Source organism: Rhincodon typus, chromosome 14 (genome assembly GCF_021869965.1).
Source record: "Rhincodon typus isolate 14 chromosome 14, sRhiTyp1.1, whole genome shotgun sequence".
In the NCBI taxonomy this organism is placed as follows: Eukaryota; Metazoa; Chordata; class Chondrichthyes; order Orectolobiformes; family Rhincodontidae; genus Rhincodon; species Rhincodon typus.
This window is the reverse complement of record NC_063345.1, coordinates 46,967,683-46,988,061: the sequence shown is the minus strand read 5'-3', so window position 1 is coordinate 46,988,061 and position 20,379 is coordinate 46,967,683. Positions and strand designations below refer to the sequence as shown.

The 20,379-nt window shown below is 39.8% G+C and overlaps 1 protein-coding gene across 2 annotated transcripts in view; it reads left to right on the top strand.

Annotated features, from left to right (window-relative positions):
- The first annotated feature begins 3,755 nt into the window (after positions 1-3,755).
- The window catches only part of LOC109919426 (transmembrane gamma-carboxyglutamic acid protein 3), a 47,788-nt gene continuing 31,164 nt past the window's right edge, over positions 3,756-20,379 (top strand). Inside the window, exon 1 of one of the 2 annotated variants that reach the window (XM_020519455.2) lies at positions 3,756-4,172. The gene's annotated coding sequence lies outside the window, so the exon portion shown is untranslated. The remainder of the gene's footprint in view (positions 4,173-20,379) is intronic. The other variant, XM_020519432.2, reaches the window with a different exon arrangement.

The following is a 20,379-nucleotide window of genomic DNA, read 5'->3' as shown; positions in this document are numbered from 1 at the left end:
TGGCAGGTATAATGACTGTGGGTTCCATTATCTCTGCTCAAATGTATCGTTATATTGAGCTCTTGATGTTCTCTTCTGAAGTTAATTGGCTTTCTGATGGTTAGAGTATGTGTGAATGGGATTTGATCAGGTTGAATATCCAGTATCTCTGACGGTCCCATACTGCCTGTGCTGCATAGCCCGAGATGTAAAAGCTGCTTGGGCTAAGGTCTGTTGGTTTCAGTCAATTTGTTCTTTTCGATTGGAATTCCAGGCTGAACAATAGTCCCAGACAGCAATCTCTGTTCTGCTGCTTGTGTTGTGTATTTCTGCAGATTCAGTCCATCTGTACTTTTCCTTTTAAACATCCACAGTTCTGCCCAAAAATCCAGGGTTTTGTCCATATTTTAATTTTGGAGATTTTTGCTCAATCTCACATGACACTGCTGCCCTCTGTTTCCCTTACCTTGTCTCACTGACAATAATTTCTACTGGCCATGATCACTATCCAAATCCAAAGATGCTATGCTACATGGTGTGACTGTCTGGTACAAAGGATCTAAGCATCTTCTGTCTCCACAATACATCACCATGCCTGTAGTTCAGCTTCCAGCTCATAAAAACTGACCTCAAGCTACTTGAATTTAAAACTTATTTTCATGCACAAGAACACCCAGGTCCCTCTGTGCTACATGTCTTTGGAGTATCTCTCCATTTAAATAATGGTCTGTCTTTTGATTCTTCCTACCTTACATTTTCCTACATTAAAATTTATCTGCCACATTTTTGGCCACTGTATCCCTTTACAGATTACTTTCATCTTCATCACAACATGCCCTTTCATCCTTTTTGTAGATATTTTTAAGCAACCTGTTCAGATATGTTAGGGCACATGTCTTGGGCAGGTGCAACTTGAACCGCTAATCCAGAGGTAGAGGACACTACCACTCTGCCACAAGGGCCCTTTTCTATTAACCTGGACCTCCAGATTACTTGTCCAGTCATAATATCACAAAGCAATCAACTTCGTCGCCTATTTTTACATCATCAGCAAATTTGGATATATTGTACTTAACCCCATCCTCTAAATTATTAACATAGATAATTGAAGTCCTAGGACTGATTCTTGTGGCATTGCGCTAATTACATCTTTCCAACCTGAAAGGGTCTCGATAATCCCAACACTCTGTATCTTGTTTGTTAATGAATCCTCAATTCATTGCTGATACATTACTTTCAATACTGTGAACTCCTATCTTGTGCAATAACCTTTTACATAGCACCTTCCTGAATACCTTCTAGAAGTTCAAACACACATCTATGGTTCCCCTTTACAAGCTGCTTGTTATATACTCAAACAACTCTAGCAAATTTGTCAGACATGATTTCTTTTTCTCACATCTACGTTGACTCTGACTGCATTAAGCTTTTCTAAATGTCCTGCTACTACTTTTTTAATAATGGATTCTAGCATTTTCCCAATGACAGATATAGTATCTTTAACATGAAAACACTGTTGTGTGAGTCTTATTGTCTTGCAGATTAAAATGTGATTTGTAATGTAATCTCAGACAATATGGTTTGATTTTAAGATTTTGCCACTTTAAAAACAGGACATATTATTTTGGACAAAATTACACACTGTCTTGTATGAAATAACTTAAAGAATAATTAACTCAACTTACATCATGGCATTAACAGACTTCAGCTTATATAGTATGAAGGTCCACTTGTGAAAATTGCAGTATTCCTTTGCCTGCAGACTGGGAACATACATTTTTGTTGCAAAAATATACTTTATTCATAAAAAATCTTTATGTACATATACAATTACTGAAGCAGTTCTGTACAGTCTTTGCACATGAAGAACAAACAGACAACGGAGTTCAGCATTACCTGCAGTCACAAAAAATGCATTTCTTATACAGGACATTATTTACATAAATTTGAAGCACTGAGATGATCTGATAACTGAATGGACCCCCGTTGTACTTTGTCAGAAAGACGGTAAATGGGGAACACTCTCTTACAGCACTCTGTGCTTTTTTAACTTAATATATACTTTATTCACAAACAAAACTTATACACATATTATATAGTCACAACCGCAGTTCGGTTCTATACAGTAGCATATTAAGGAAACAAACAAACTTTGGAGTTTGATTCTATCCAAACAGATCAAAGGTATCTCTTACTTGAACAAGACTATGTTTACATGCATTTGAGGCATCAAGAGGGTCTGATAACTGAATGGACCCCATTTTACTTCCGCAGGAAGACCTTAGTCAGCGGTCTTTCCCCAACTGCTCCAAGTTTTAGAGCATCCCTTAGCACATAGTCCTTGACCCAGGAATGTGCTAGTCTGCTACACTCGGTCAAGGTTATTTCCTTGTTCGGGAAGACCAACAAGTTTCTGGCAGACCAAAGAGCGTCTTTCACCGAGTTGATAGTCCTCCAGCTGCATTTGATGTTTGGCTCTGTGTGTGTCCCAGGGAACAGATCGTAGAGCACAGAGTCCTGCATCACAGAGCTGCTCGGGACAAACTTCGACAAAAACCACTGCATCTTTCTCCAGACTTCCTTTGCAAAGGCACATTCTAGAAGGATACGTGTGACAGTCTCAACATCCCCCCCCCACCCCAGCTGCTTTTGAGGGCAGCAGGCAGTGGCACGACTAGGTGTACATGAACGATCTCACAGATAGTATCCTTCTCACCACCAGCCAAGCAATGTCTTGGTGCTTGTTGGTGACTATCAACTCGATGATGAGGCTTTCTGCCAAATGGCTTTGATAGTCTGTAAGGTTTTAGAGTAGATTTGTAGCTCGGATTGTGGATGTTGTGGTTGGTTGGCTCGCCGAGCTGGTTTGTTGTTTTTCCGCAGACGTTTCACTACCCGGCTGGGTAACATCATCAGTGCAGCCTCCGATGAAGCGCCGTTGTGTTTTCCCACCTGTTATTTGAACTCTGGGGTCCGTTGTGCTGGATTACCTCACTTCCGGTTTTCTTCGGAGCAGATTGTATATGGTGTCGAGCTCTATGTGTTTGTTGATGGCTTTCTTCATGGAGTACCAGGCTTCTAGGAATTCCTGTGTTTGCGTACCGAGAGTCCATGCACGGCTTGATGCAGCCGCACACAAAGGTGGCCATCAGAATGAGGGTATGTTGATTTGCCCTCCCTTTTCAGATTTTTGTACATGGAGTCCTTGCAGACACGGTGTGCATTCATGGATTCAGGAAAGTGCAAAGTTCCCTTTTCTTCTGCCATGTTATTCCAACGCAGGGGCTTGCCTACTCAACACATAAAATTCTAATTCTTTCTTCCCTTTTGTCTCACCAGTCTCTACATTCAATAGCTTTGTACATTTCTACACATGCCATTTCAACTGGCAAATAGGTTGAGCTTGACAAGAGTTAGCTATGCCTTGAATGTTTTCTTGACTCGAAGGCGAATTTGACCTCACAGCACATTATGGGCTGTCTGGGCTCTCCTGTAATACTTCATTGCTTTGAAAAGCTCTTTTCCTTTCAAGTGAACGTGAAACAAACATACCGCCATTTCACTAAGCTATCGTATACCACGTACATATATTTTAGTTTTAAGAAATCATCGTATCAGAAACCATAATATGCATCCAAGTTTTGCAAAGTCGTGATGCATGAGTGTGTCAGTAAGCAGCTGTTTCCTGGGATACTGAAGGCTGCGTGGGTGTTGCATTCCCATTTCGTGCAGCGCGCTGGTGTGATTCCAATGACAACACGGCCTGTGGAGGAGAAGAGGCCGCACGCCACGTCCCGGCATGCTGGAAGCTGTAGTCCTGTTTAAAGGCGTGGCCGGCATCCATGACCCGCACAGCCCCGTGAAAAATTCTCACTCGCCGGCCCAGAGCTGAGTTTGGGAGCGCATCCCGGCAAAGAAAAAAAAATTAAGAAATCACGAAGACTGTCCGTCAAATTATCGCCGCGGGAAAACTACAACTCCCAGAAGTCACCACGGCGTAGGCGGTGTGAAAACCAAACTTGATCAAGGAATGGCCCAGATCTCTTTGCGATTGGCGCCTGTGCATGGACCGCGATGTGTGTATGGTTGATCCTGCTGTCAGTCAGTCTGGGGGCGGGGTATGCTTGTCAGCAGGTTCGGTTGAGCGGCGCAGTGACTGAGGTGTGGGGTTTGTTCGGAGCGTGACGTCTGAGGTACGTACTGTCTATGTCTCCCTCTTTTGTCTTCATTAATGAAAGTCTAAAGACTATTTTATTTACTCGAAAGCTTTTTAATGTCGCAGCTGAGTGGGTTTCCAAGGTGTCTCTGTTCTTGCCCTGATGATTTTTTTTACTGCAGCATCAGTCACTTGGTACCTTTTCCTTCCCACCCTCACATTCTGGTTTCCATGGAAACCCCCTGGGATATTTAAGGGTGAAATGATCAGATGCCTTCAGCAATCACATTTTACCTAGCTAGTATTATTTAAAAACATACAAAAAGACATTGTTAATGGGAAATCTCAAGTAAAACACCCTCCTCCTGGATTTTTACTTGATTCTCTTTCCATTTGTGAGGTTGTCATTACATTTGTTGGCCAGACTCTGTTGCGATGGTACCTCGCAAGGTTTGTCAGTATCTTATTATTTAGCGGGTTTTGTTTTATTCCAATTATTTTATTTTGCAGAGTAGCTATTGTCGGAACTCAAATTCTTAGGCGCTAGAGCCATTGCTCCAATAAAATGTACTCTTAGACTGTATGGAGAATTGTAGGGTTAAATATCCTTTTCTTTCAAATTGTGTAATAAAGGTGAGTGCACATAATTCTAGTTTTACAATTGAACATGGAAATATATTGAGAGATTTTCTCACTTTTTATATTGGGAACTATCTCTGAATATAGTATGCATTTAGGTGTAGCTACAGAGGAGAAGCTTGAATGTTTTCAGAGGAAAAAGGATGAAAGCTAGGTTGACAAAGTGGGACTGAGTAGGATAAAGTCAAATGGAGAGTTCTGAACACCAGAAGGCTGAGCAAGCACTTCATCAGAAATCAGGACCAACCTAAAGCTATTTTAAAATATAAATATGTTTTATTTAAATAACATAAAGTTATACAACACCTTCCAGATAGACACTTTACAGGTAGAGTTATGAAAACCGAATGGAAAGTATGGGAGATAACCGTAGAGTAGACCAGAATTGGAGATGCGGAATATGAACATGGGGACTGTGCATGGAGAAGATTAGTAGAATGGATGGATTTGAAGGTGAACACGATTTTGAAATTGAAACTTAATGGAATGGAAAGACAGCAGAAGCATTTGAGAATGGGTGTGCGGGAAGTTCTTCAAAGTTAATCAAGATTTTTGTAGGTTGGACTTGGGAGATGTGGGACAATATTATGGAAATTAAACATTGAGATTTTGAGTCACCATGCTCAGGCAAGAGGAAAGATTGAAAAGGAAAGTCCTTCATGGTAACCTCAGCTGGTGTGGAAATTGAATTCACACTGTTGGTATCATAAACCGTTCTCCGGCCAATTGAGTTACCGACACTTGTTTGTCACGTATACAAAAATTGAATATGTAGAATATCAAGGAAAGAACAAAGGAAAAGTTTGCTGTCTCTACAAAGGGTGTCATTTATTGGTCTGTCAAGGGTGGCCTCTACCACAATACTTAATCATTGAGGGTTTGGAGAAGTAATTGTGAAATATAATGCTGGTACATTTGACAACCTGATTTGTGACAGGGAAGGGAAATCAAAGCAATTTGACAAAGCTGGAATGAGGTATCATTCCTGATGAATTATAATGCTGCAAGTGTGGGTTGTAGGAACGTTATTTAATTTTAAGGAATTGGGTTGGAAGAGGATTAATGCAGCATAAAAATTAGAAAAGTCTCCCCATCCTGTGCTTTGAGTAGCGCACACATGCTGCTGACCTTGGCTTTCCACAGATTGTGACAAGTTGATGTCTCTCGCCTGCTTAGTATTCCTGAGTCCACCTGGCAAGTGTACATTCATGGATTGTAGGTGAGAGCGTGATTAGAAATGGCCATGATGCCACTCCCTTCCTCTGACGTCAAATTACCTGCTATTGCACATTACATGCATGCCTTACATAAAGCACAGGAGGGCTGTGAGAACTGTGGAGGTTCAGTATGAATCACTGTCTTCAGCAAAGGAGAAAATTGAACAAAGAAAATTTAGTAAGATTTGTTAGGTCAGTCTTTATAGAATTGTTGAACAGTGTAGCTCAGAAAAGGCTATTTTGGCCCATTAAGTTTGTTCTGACTCTTTGGAAGAACATTCCAGTTAGTCCCACTTGCCTGCTCTTTTCTCATTTCTGGCTCCTTTAAGAATTTATCCAGTTTTCTTTACATTATCAGGCAATGCATTCTAAAACCTAATCACATGTTGCATAAAAATATTCTTGCACATTGCCTCTGGTTCTTTTGCTAGTCAGCTTAAATCTTTGCCCTCTGATTATTGGTCCTGAAGACATTGAATAAAGAGAAACTGTTTCCAATCTAATTAAACTCTTTGTGATTTTTACGTGCCTATCAAATCTCCTGTTGAACATTTTGCGTTTGGTGGGGGTGGGGAAGCAGTAAAAGCAGGGCATGGTACAAGCCACACTTTTAAAATTTCCAGATGACACAAAACTTAACTGTAATAAACAGTGAAAAAGGTAATAACCCTGAAAAGTATATAGGCCTGTGGAATGATGGATACAAGATAGCTGAAAATAAATAGCAAGGTGTGAAGTGATCTGTTTAGCTAAGAAGAACTAGGATGGCTAATACTTAAATACTGTGGTACTGTTTTGGAAATCAGGATTGGGGTTAGTGGTGGGGAAGCACACTGGTTTTAGTGTTGATTTAGAGTTCAATATTTTGCCCATTGATTCATTTTGTATTGTGTGTTTGTGAAATGCACATTGGTTTGCTCATTATTACATTACTTTTCCAATATGCAGTATCGCTCGACTTTTTTTGTTTATTATCTATTATTAACTTACCGTTGAAGGGCAAAAATTTCTTAGGTGAAAAGTGAATGTTGCTTTTCCTTAGTAGCATTTATTATGATAAGAATTCTACTCCAGTCACAAGTGTAAAAATCAAGTTTTTGGAGGAACACAGTATGGGTGTACTTGCCAAATTTAAATAAACACGATGTTGTAGAAAGAGGCCCAACTACAATTTGACTCTTATTTTGCCTTGAAAGATAAAAACACCTTGTAAGTGATGTAGGCAACTAGAGAATACAATTCTAAGATAATAAAGCTGGAAAATCAAGATAGGGTGATTGGGAAAATGGCAATAAATTATAACCTGAATCCCTGCCTGAAAGGGTAATGGAATCAGATTCCACAGCAACATCTTAAAGGGAAATGGATACTGTACATAGTTGTGAGGGAGATAATTGATGGATTATGGTGAAATATCAGCGCAATGCGTTTATTTTAACTCTGCAAACAACCAGGACTGTAGAATGCAAAGGGGAGGTAGTTAGATCTTCTCTTGTAGGAGATAGTCATTGCCTGGCACTCATGTGACTCAAATCTTTCTTGATATTTATCAGGCCAGGTCTTTTTTTGCCCAGGTCTTGCTGCATGTGGTCATAGACTTCTTTAATATCTGAGGAGTTGCAGCCTGAACTGTACACTCTGCAATCATCACTGAACATCCCTACCACTAATCTCATGATGGAGTGAAGGTCATTGATTAAGCAGTTGAAAGTTGGACATAGTACCCTGCTCTAGGGAACACCTGCACAAATGCCTTTGAATTGAGATGATCATCCTCCAACAATTCCAACTGTCTTCTCTTGTGCCAGGTATAACTCCAACCTTATTCCCATTGACTTTAGTTTTCAGAGGCTTCTGTCACACTTAATGCTGCTTTTGGGAAAATCACTCACTCTAGCTCTGGAACTCAGTCCTTTTGTCCATGTTTTGACCAAGTCTGTAATGAGGTCTGGAGTGAAATATTCTTGAACTCAAACTGTGCACTGGGAAGCAGGGTATTGCTGAGTAAGTGCCACTTGATAACACCATCAATTATACCTTCTGTGAGATGGCAGATGACTGAGAGTAGACTAGTGGGCAATACTTTACCAGTTGGGTTTTGTTATTTGTTTGTGTGTAACTCCTTGATTCTATATCATGTGTGATTCATGTTGAGTGTGGGTATTCCTCATAATAAGTCGTTAACAATGGTACACCCAGCAGATCAGCACAAAAGCCTAAAGCATGTGCAGTAATCTTCAGCTAGAAGGGCCAACTGAATGTATACCTAAGCTTCCTCCTGAGGTCTGCACCAAAGCAGAAGGGAGTCTTCGGCCAATTTGGTTCACTCCACAAGATACCAAGAAATAGCTGAGTACTCTGAATATAACAAAGGCTGTGCCCCAGACAAAATACAGATACAGATGCAGTATTTAAGGTTTGTGCTCATTATATGCTAGAACTAGCTCTAAGCCATCTTTGCAGGAGTTCATCCACGTAAGCTGTTTCCACTACAGCACTCATCTACTCAAAAAAGAGGAAACTAAATTGCGTATATCTGTGCACAAAAAGCAAATCAAATCCAATTACCGCCTCATCAGTCTACTTTTTTTTATCAACAATGTGTCTGAAGTATCATCAACAATACTACCAAGTGGCATTTTCTCAGCAATTAACCTGCTCACCAATGCTTTGTGTTCTGCTAGGATTCCTTTGCTGTGGGCCTCATTGCAGCCTTGTTAGAAACATGGGCAAAAGAGGTGAATTCAGGGGCTGAACAAGAGTGAACGCCTTTGACATTAAAGCATCATTTTACTAAGTGTGTAAAATTAAAGTGAACTGGAATTGATAGGTTGCGGCATGTGGGGGACTAGGGGCGTGTGGATCTTCACTGATTCTACTCATTCCTAGCAAAGATCTTAAACTGGGTACTGTGCAATGAGAAGAGAATCATTGCCAGTCTAGCTGTGTGAGACCCCTTGGGGGATGAGCAACCATAACATGATAGAATTTTTTATCAAGATGGAGGGTGATTCAGAGACTAGGGTGCTGGATCTTAATAAAGGAAACTATGAAGATGTGAGGCATGAGTTGGTCTTGATAGATTGGGGAGATTTACTTAAAGGGATGACAGTGGATAGGAAATGGCAAACATTCAAGGAATGCATGAGGGAACTGCAACAACTGTTTATTTCTGTCTGTCACAAAAACGAAATGGGTAAGAGGGCCAATCCATGGCTTACAAAGGAAATTAGAGATAGTATCCAACCCAAGGAGGAAGCATACAGATTGGCCAAGAAAAGTAATAAGTCTGAAGATTGGGAGCAGTTTAGAATCAGCAAGGAAGGACCAGGGGATTGATTAAGAAGGGGAAAATACAGTACAAAAGTAAGCTTGCAAGGAACATAAAGACTGACACTAAGAGTTTCTATAGGTATGTGAAGAGAAGGAGATTAGTGAAGTCAAATGTAGGTCCTCTACAGACAGAAATGGGGGAATGTATAATCGGGGTCAAAGAAATTGCTGAGCGACTGAGTACATACTTTGGTTCTGTCTTCACAAAAGGGAAACAAATCAGATAGCAGAAATGTTGGAGAATGCAAGATTTAGTGAGAGGAAAGAATTGAGGGAGATCAATATTAGTAGAGAAATAGTGCTGGGAAAATTGATGCGATTGAAGGCGGATAAATCCCCTGGTCCTGATAATCGACATCCCAGAGTACTTAAGGAAGTGGCTCCAGAAATAATGGATGCATTGGTGGTCATCTTCCAGGATTCTGTAGACCCTGGAATAGTCCCTGCAGATTGGAGGGTGGCTAATGTCACTCCAATATTCAAAAAGGGAGGTAGAGAGAAAACACGGAATTATAGACCGGTGAGCCTAAAATTGATCGTGGGAAAAATTCTCAAATCCATTATCAGGGACTTTGTAGCAGATCATTTAGAAAGCAGTGTCAGGATCAGACAGAGTCAGCGTGGATTTATGAAGGGGAAATCATGTTTGACAAATCTGTTGGAATTCTATGAAGATGTAACTAGTAGAGTTGACAAGGGGGAGCCAGTCGATGTGGTATATTTGGACTTTCAGAAAGCATTTGTCAAAAGTCCCGCATAAGAGATTATTGTGCAAGATTAAAGTGCATGGGAGTGGGGGAAATGTATTGAGATGGATAGAAAGCTGGTTGGCAGAGAGGAAACGAAGAGTAAGAATTAATGGGTCCTTTTCAAATTGGCAGGCAGTAACTAGTGGGGTGCCACAGAGACCGGTGCTGGGACCACAGCTATTGACAATATTTATTAATGATTTGGATGAGAGAACAAAATGTAACATCTCCAAGTTGGGTTGGGGGGTGAACTATGACAAGGATGCAGGGATCCTTCAGTATGATCTGGACAAGTTGGGTGGGCAAATCAATGGCAGATGCAGTATAATTTGGATGAATGTGAAGTTATTCACTTGGAAGCAAAAACAAGAAGGCAGATTACTACCTGAATGGCTGTAAATTGGGAGAGGGGAGTGTGCAGCAGGACCTGGGTGTCCTTGTGCACCAGTCACTGAAGGCAAGCATGCAGGTGCAGCAGCTGGTAAAGAAGGCAAATGAGTTCTGAGGAAGGGTCACTGGACCCGAAACGTTAACTCTGTTTTTCCCTTCACAGATGCTGCCAGACCTGCTGAGCTTTTCCAGCAATTTCTGTTTTGTTTCCTGATTTACAGCATCCGCAGTTCTTTCGTTTTTTTTATTAAGGCAAATGGTATGTTGGCCTTCATTGTGAGAGATTTTGAGTACAGGAGCAGGGATGTGTTGTTGCAGTTATACAGGGCCTTGGTGAGGCCACACCTAGAATATTGTGTGCAGTTTTGGTCTCCTTTTCTGAGGAAGGATGCTGTTGCTCTCGAGGGAGTGCAGCAAAGGTTTACCAGGCTGATTCCGGGGATGGCAGGTCTGACGTATGAGGAGACAGTGACTAGGTTAGGATTATTTTCACTGGAGTTCAGACGAATGAGGGGGAAATCTCATGGAGACTTAAAATTCTAACAGAACTAGACAGGGTAGATGCGGGGAGGATGTTCCTGATGGTGGGTGTGTCCAGAACCAGGGGTCACAGTCTGAGAATTTGGGGTAGACCATTTAGAATGGAAATGAGGTGACATTTCTTCACCCAAAGAGTAGTGAGCCTGTAGAATTCATTACCACAGGAAGTACTTGATGCCAAAACATTGAATGTATTCAACAAAAGACTAGATATAGCACTTGGGGAGAATCGGATCAAAGGTTATATGGAGAAAGCAAGATTTGCCTATTGAGTTGGTCAACCATGATTGTGATGAATGGCGGAGCAGGCTCGAAGGGCCAAATGGCTCCTCCTGCTCCTATCTTCTATGTTTCTATGATCAGCTATGATTGTGTTGAATGATAGTGCGTGCTTGAAGAGCTGAATGGCCTACTACTGCACCTATTTTCTAGGTCTGTAGCTAAGAGGAAGATGTCAGTAGCTAATGGATGCCAATCGTCTTAGCTTTAAGACATCTCTGCATGGGTTCCTCTGCCCAGCCATCATGAATTCAGAAGTTTTTTTAAAAATATGAGATTAATAAATTATTGTTAAGCAAGAGTATTAACGAATATGGGCCAAAGGCAGGTATATGGAATTAGCCCACAGATCACCCATAATCTCATTGAATGGTGGAACAGGCTTGAGGGGCTGATTCGCTGACTTCTGTTACTACATTCCTTTGTTCCTGTAAGTGGGAATTTCACTGTACAATATTACGTTCACAACTCCTCCGACATTGAAGCAGTCTGTTCCAGCATACAGCAAGACTCGAACAAAATTTTGGTTTGGGCTGATAAATGGAAAGTTATAAATGCACTACACGAGACCAAGCCAATGTCCATATCCTATAAGAGAGAGTCCAACCACCTCACTTCGATAGTTAATGGAAATGCCATCCCCCACTATCAATATTCTGGTTGTGGGGAGGGGTAGTGTTATTATTGACAAGAAACCTAACTCGACTAGCTATATACACACTGTAGGCACTACAGCAAGTCATAGATTGGATATTCTAGATACATGATTCATTTGTGACTGCCCATAGCTTTTTGAGTGTCTTAGGTAGAAGTTAGGAGTGTGCTGCAATACTGTCTGCATGTCTTGTTGAATGTAGCTCTAACAACACTCCAGGAACTCAACACCATCCAGGACTAAATTCTGCATGGTCAGTTCAAGAAGCCAAAGTAAGAAAATCTTAGTAGTATTGTACAGAGCTTTGATGATTATCCTGAATGTAAATTTTAAAAAAGCAGTTTCGTTTCCATTTTTAAGGAATTATACCTTTTGTGATGGAGGTGATATGGTGAAGATGCACAGCTTGGTTCCTGGGGTGACAGGCTGAATAAATTGTGTTCAGAATTGACTTAATTGAAACATGCAAGGTTCTGAAGTGACTTGAAGAGGTAAATGCAGAGATTGTTGCTGTTGACTAGTAAATCTGGAATGGGATAACGATTTCTTTGTCAATCATTTAAGTTTGATGTGAGCAAAATGTTCTTCATTCAAAAGACTTAGAATCTTCAGATCTCCACTTTAGAAGCCTGTGGCCAAGAGGCATAGGGTGCAGTGTGGGAAATGGTGTTGAGGCAGAAGATGAACTGCAATTGTGCTTACGTTCTTAAGCTGATTAATGTACGTGTGTGAAGCGGGTATGCAGTAGAGTGTATACCTCTGCTATGCTGTGTTATTTCAACATTATTACAAATAGTTAGCTCAACCTTGAAGCTTTTTTCTTGCTTGATTGAGGCTCTATAACAACAAATGTAAAAAATAAATATTTTTATTAAGAGCTTCCATTTCACTGAGGGGGCTTCAGGCCAATCTCCATCCAGTGACCTGCTGTGAAAACTCTGCTCACACTTTCACCTGATGTGACAAATTCCACCACAGCATCTAAAATAATCCATCACATTTGAAACCAATCAACAAAATTTTGAAACAAAATACAGAATAAACCAACAATATTCTAAAAGAAAATATCAAATCACCAATGTTAAAGATTCCCTAAAATCCCAAATGAGGATCCACGTGTTTGTCAAAAACTAGTCAGTTCTTTCTTTGACCTTATCCTATCCAGATACTAGGTTTTATTGAAATTAATCTATTTGTTTTGTGTTATATTGCCTTCACACAAGTGGCAGGCAACAGGTAGTTCAGGGTCTTTTTTGCGAGCAGAACGTCGATGTTCTGCGAAGTGGTTGCCAAGTCTACGCTTCGTTTCCCCAGTGTAGAGGAGACCACATTTTGAGCAGCGAATGCAGTAGACTAGATTCTGGGAAGTGCAGGTGAAGTTTTGCTTCACCTGGAAGGTATGTTTGGACCCTCAGATACTGGGGAGGGAGGAGGTAAATGAGCAGGTGTTGCAGCTTCGCCAGTTACAGGGGAGGTTTTGTGGGTGAAGAAAGTGTGGACCAGAGTGTCCCGGAGGGAGCGGTCCCCGCAGAAGGCGGACAAGGGAGGGGAGGGGAAGGGAATATGTATCTGGTGGTGGCATCTCGCTGGAGGTGGCGGTGTCTCCATATCTGGTTCTTGTCCATAACCCCAAATCCAAGTTCTTGTTATTTTGCAAATTTGCATACATACCAAATGGCTTTTGGAAATCTAAGTAAACTAAATCTACAATTTCCCATTATCTCCCTTGCTAGTTACATGCTCAAAAATGTCTAAAAAATTGTCATATACAACTTTCTTTACATAAACTACTTTGATTTTGTCTGGTAATACTATAATTTTCTAAATCTATTGTTAAGACTTGATAGATTCCAGCATTTTCCGGGCGATTAATGTTACTCCGAGGGCTAAGCAGCTCATTTGATTGGCTCCATATGTATGACCTTAAACACAAATTTATCATAAACAAGGTATGCAGCAGCAACTCATTTTGGCATCTTTGACAGTACCTCCTGAACCTGAGACCTTTACCACCTGGAAGAACAAGGCAGTGCGCACGTTAGAAGACTTATGTTACTTCGAGAAACTTGGAAACATATCATCCTGGCTTGGAAATATTTTGTTATTTCTTCATCATCACAATGTTAAAATCTTGTAGCTTCCTATCTACTATCACTGTAGGTGTATCTTCACTATACATACTGTAGTGGTTTAAGAAGGTGGCTTACCATCACCTTCGTGCGAAATATGTTGGGATTGACAGCAAGGCCAGTCTCCCATGAATGAATAAAAAGAAGTAGCCATGTCTGAAATTGTTGATTCCTTGAAATGACTGTTTGATACCTGTCTGTACTTGGTTGAAGATTCTCCTGTAGGTGACATGTAAAATATTCTGTATCCCACAATATTAAATTTGGCTTGGTGACAAAACAGCAGAACAATTTTGAAGTGAGCCATTACATGTAAGTGCTGTTTATTGGTATTTAAAGAATGAGTTCCTTCTAATTCTAAACAGCTGATGCAACACTACATCTTGATTTTTTAGTTAAGTACAAACATTAGAAGGGTGAATTTCTGAACAGGCCTTGGTAATATCAGCTGTGTGTATAGGATGTCTTTCCATGTTTGTGGATTCTTTCACTTTGAATGGTATCCATTTTAATTTAATTATTAAATAACAACTCAATGTCCAAATGGAAAAAATATGTAAAATCAGACACAGATTTGTTATGTCTACATTATTTCTGTATTTTGTTCCTCCACTGCTCCTCTTAACACAGTGATGCTGGGCCAATCACATCACCACTGATTATATATTTTTTCAAGATATTGCTTTTAGCACATGTTTGAAGATGCCATTGCTTTACTCTACTTGCAGAGCATTAACCTAATTGATTGTGTAGCTAAAATAAATCTGAATTCAGCGTACATTTATTGAGCACCACTTGAAGAAGCACTGTAAGTAGCAAAAGCCAATTGAAAAAGAAACGTAAATTGTGCAATATATTTGTATAATTTAAACAATGTTTAATCAGAGGATGAAGTTAAAATTAAATCAAGTAGTAACATTAAAGATTAATTTTTAATGGAGGGGTTATCTGGCTAAGAATATAGATTAGATAAATGTCAAAGACAGAAGGTTTAATCCCCATTCTGGCTGAAGTGTTACTTCCTCACCTGACCTGCATAAAGCATGTGACTAATTGCAGAAGTCCACCCTTCGAGGAGAAAAATTTTAAATTAAGTTGAAATCAGAGGTATATTGATAATACTGAGTTAAACAAAGTATTGAAGATAACCTACTTATGAATTAAATGGATTTAGCTTCGTGGTCTCTTTCACAAAGAGTAACTTTTTTAATTTTATGTTTATTAATTTATTTTAGCTTGCACTGGCGGCTGTGGTGGGATTTGAACTTCTGTCTTCAGCATTAACCTTGGCATCTGTATTACTCACTAGTAACATTAACTGCAATTCTGAAGTTAGGGATGAGGGAATGTGAAAGAATGCAGAGACCTTGGAGTTTGCACAGGTGAAAGCAGCAGGCAGGTTGTGTATAGAGTCATGGAGTTGTATAGTGCAGAAACAGTCCCTTCAGTCCAATTCGTCCACGCCCACCAGATATCCTAAATTAATCTAGTCCCATTTGTCCACATTTGGCCCATATCCCTCTAAACTTTTCTTATTCATATACCCATCGAAATGCCTTTTAAATGTTGTAATTGTACCAGCCTCCAACACTTCCTCTGGCAGTTCATTCCATACACGCACCGCCCTCTGTGTGAAAAAGCTGCCCCTTAGGTTCCTTTTAAATCTTTCTCCTCTCACCGAAAATCTATGCCGTCTAGTTTTGGACTCCCCCACCCCTGGGAAGAAACTTGACTATTTACCCTATCCATGCCCCTCATGATTTTATAAACTTCTATAAGGTTTATAAAGCCTCAGCCTCTGACGCTCCAGGGAAAATAGTGTGAACCTATAGAGCCTCCCTCTATAGCTCAAACCCTCCAACCCTGGCAATGTTCTTTATAAATCTTTTTTGAGCCCTTTCAAGTTTCACAATGTCCTTCCTAAAGCAGGGAGACCAGAATTGCACGCAGTATTCCAAAAGTGGCCTAACCAATGTCATCTACAGCCACAACATGACCTCCCAATTCCTATACTGAATGCACTGACCAAACTTACCAAATATAATCAAAAGTAAGTGGTTAAAAAGGCATATCGGTTCTGGGCTTTATAAGTGAAAGCACAGAGTTCAACAAGGAAGCTATGATGAGCTTTATAAAATACATATCATGCTCAACTAGAGTTTTGTGTCCAGATCTGGGTGCAGTAATTTAGGAAGGATGTGGAGAAGGTGCAGAAATGATTCACAAGAATGGTTCCTGGGATGCAGGATTAACTGAATTACATAGATGGACTGGAGAAACTGCGGTATTCTCCCTTTGATTAGAGAAGGTTGGGAAGAGATTTGATAAAGGTGTTCAAATTTGTATTGGAAGCAATGCATAGAAACTGTTCCCTCTGTCATCAGGATTGAGAATCCAAGGACAACTATGATCGGCAAAATAACCAAAGGCACGATGAAAGAAATTTTTCATAGTGAGTGGTTAGAATCTGAATTTGTGTCTCAATGTGAGGAGGAGGCGGATGCTGTTATGGCTTTCAAAAATGAATTGGATAAGCATTTGAAGAAAAGAATTGCAGTGGTATTGGGCAAGGGTAAGGACTGGGACTAGCTAAATTGCTCTTGAAAAGAGCTAGCATGGACAAAACTGACTAAATGACCTCCTGTATTATAACCATTTGCATTGTGAATGTAACCAAGTATGTTTACCATCGCTTGAATTGTTGTGCTTGGCTTCCTGTGGAATTCTAAGGAGGTCGAACACTTATCATGCTGGAGGTGTAGAACTTTGAGGTGAGAGCAGCTCAAAAATTGACAGTGGATAGTGCACAACTGCAGTCCGTCAGAATCAACAGCCGCACATAGTAAACAGAATCACTGTTCACATAGACTAACTGCAGAACATGGCAAAATGCCAGCACTTTCTGAAACCGAAACCTGGAACAAAACATTGTAGAACCAACTCTACATACAATAACATATTCTGGAAAAAACTAAGAATACAGCTATTTTAGATCTGATATTGTGCAACAGGGGAAAGTGAAATAGTAATTTCTTCGCAAAGGATCCTCTGGGAAAACTGAACTCCATATTAAGTCTGAAAGTAACATACTTTTGTTTAGAACAGGAATCTTAAACTTAAGCAAAAAGCAAAGCTAATTACTTGGGTAAATTAGAATCAAAGATTGGTAGCCATCACTGAAATTGAACAGTTGGCTGCTTTCAAAGGAAAAGGTTGTTCAAATACAGTTGAGATGTAATAAACACCACATGCTCCCTGAATGACTAAAGATATAGAAATTAAGATGATGGAGAAAATTAAAGGCTGCATATGACAGACGCCAGTTGGATAATACAATTGAGAAGCAGGCTGAACATAAAAAGCTCAGAAGGAAAAGTGAAAAACAAATAAGACAGCAAAGGGAAGAGAGAGTATGAGTAGAGACTGTGTTAGATCCTAGCTGATGTTACGAATGGACAAATCAGATTCCAGAATGAAATCTGGTTTTATAGATCATATTTTCTTTTTCTTTAATTTAACATGACACTCTCACACTGAAACATAATGCACAGGCTGCAACTATTTTAAGAATAAAGCAGAAGTGTTTTTATTACATAATAAAGCAGATAAAATTACATACAAAAGTTTGAAAGATTTTAAAACAAATGACAAAATAAAATTGCATAAAACCCCATTTAATATCCATCACCATCAATTTACAGTCAATCAAAATCTGTAGACATGTTCCCAAATTGTCTAATCTGTTTGACTTCAATTTTGACATGACATAAGGTTTGACTTAACTGCTTCTTAGTCCCTGTCCTGTGAGCTGTGAAGTCTTTTTCCTGGAATACTCTCACAACTGAGAGATTAGACTGTCTCAGTTATTTAAATAATCTGTAGAGATCTAACCAAAACTTCTGATTAGGAAAGTTCAAAAACTACACTCCCTCATTGAGGTAACTTGTTTCATGAACTGCTCTGAACAATCTTCTTTTCTGTGAAAGACTACACTTGTTTTGACCCCAGCAATGTCTCCTTCAAACTGAACCCAAAAGCTTTTGAACCATGATTTTTAAAAAAATTTCTGACCGTGGATTCTGCTAAAGTTAATGGCTTAATATTTTTCTGTCATAACACCTTACAAATATGCAGAAACTTTCATTAACACCCCAGAAGGCTTGGTGTCACTTGGTTTCTGACATATAATTGAGCAGTCTTTCTGGAACCTAGTTAGTTTAAACCCCTTCTAAAAATCAACCCACATCCATTTGCCACTAGTTTGAAATCCAAACTCTTAAATAAAATGGTTGTATATACACAGGTTTTATTGCAGCTGGCAGCTAACATTAAAAGGGATTGAAAAGTTTGCTTGAGTCTTGAAGTAGTTTAAGAGTGGTAAGAGAAGTAGAGCTGATTTCTCCCTGAAAATAAATTTAAGTATGGATATCAGGGACATGACTGAGATATTAAATAATTCACACCTGTTTTTTATAGCCATGAAATAATAAGGACTGTAGCTTATGAAATTGACTGAGTGACAGGAAACCGTTATGGTGAATGGTTGTTTTTCAGATTGAAGGAAGGCATACATTGGGATTCCCCAGGGGTCAGTATTAAGAATCCATCTTTTCTTGATTTTTATATTAAGACTTCAAAAAGAGTGTATAGCTCACAGTTTCAAAATTAGGGAGTGATACAAAAGTTGAAAATATTGTGAACTGTAAGGAGGATAGTATAAGCTTCCAAAGGTTGGCGGAATGGGTGGACATGTGACAGTACTTTATTGCTGATAATTTTGAAGTTTTTTTTTGTTTTAATGGGAAAAGAGAAGTGGATATAAAATTAAGTGAATAATTTTAAAGGGGATACGGGAACAGAAGGACATGAGGTTTCTGTGCACAAATTATTGAATTGGCAGGGCAGTTTGTGATAGAAGTTAGTGGAGCATTTGGGATCCTAAGCTGTATAAACAGATGTATAAAGTACAACAATAAATTATAATAAACATATATAAATTGGTGTTTCAGTTTCAGTTGGAGGATTGTGTCCAGTTCTGGGCACTGCACTTAAGGAATTAGATGAAGATATTGGAAAGTGTTCAGAAATGATTCACAGCAATGGTTTAATGGATGAAAAACTTTATTTGCATAGATTGGAGAGCTAGTTTTGCTCTCTTTAGAAAAGAGATTTGGAGATGTCTTCAAAGTCAACTGCTCTTATTTGTGGGAGAACTGAGAACCAGAGGACATCATCTATTTAAGGTGATTAGTGGCATCAGGAAAAACTTTAATGTACAATAGTTGGTTAGCATCTGGAATGTAATGTCAGGAGGTTTGCTGGAGGCCTTCAAAGAGAATTGGATAATTCTTTGAACAGAAAACAGTTACAGAACTAAAGGAAAGGTTGGAGATCTAGGTGCATTGCTGTTGCAGAGCACTGGCAGAGGTGCAGTGGGCTGAATGTCTTCCTCTTTTGCTGTGATGATCATTCGGTGATTCTGTGCTACAGACCATGTGGTGTAGATAGAAACACAATGCTTTTGGGAAAGGACTTCCAGGTTTTTGACATACCAATAATGAAACGGAGATATAATTCCAAATTGGGATGGTATTTGCCTAGTAGCTGAACTTGTAGATGCTAATGTTCTACATATATGCTGTCCTTATAGATAATAGAGGGTTGTGTGTTCGGAAAGTGCTGTCAAGGTGGTTTGGTAAATAGCTGTGGTGCATCTCAAAGATGGCGTGTGTTGATTTTACTGTATGTTGTTGGAGAGAGAACGTTTCAGGTGGCACATGCTGTGCTGATCAAGCAGGCTGCTGTGGGATTTGGATGGTAGTGAGCATCTTAAGTATGGTTAGAGCTGCATTCAAGATGATAAGAAAGTAGATAATAAGGAATCAGCGTGGGATTGGCATAGAATTTGTGAAGGAGGATTAGATTTGTTGATATTGTCGTCTTTAGTGTTGGGCCTGCCACTAGTCGCGGCCTCAACAGTGGACATCCAAATAATGGCCAACACAGTCTCTTCCAAACTGTTCAGAACATGTGGACTCACCTGTCCCTCTTGAGTTGGCTACTGCTGTTTTCATTTTAATGCCATCTTATCCTACAAAAGAGAAACATAGATTAGTGAGTGTTTTTCAGTCAGTTTAGCTGACGTGGAAGACCTGGTCAAATAGCTGGTGCTGCATGAAAGCTTGTTTCAGAGATAGTAGGAGCTGGAGAATCTGAGATAACAAGGTGTAGAGCTGGATGAACGCAGCAGGCCAAGCAGCATCAGAGGAGCAGGAAGGCTGACATTTCGGGCCTAGACCCTTCTTCTAGGCCC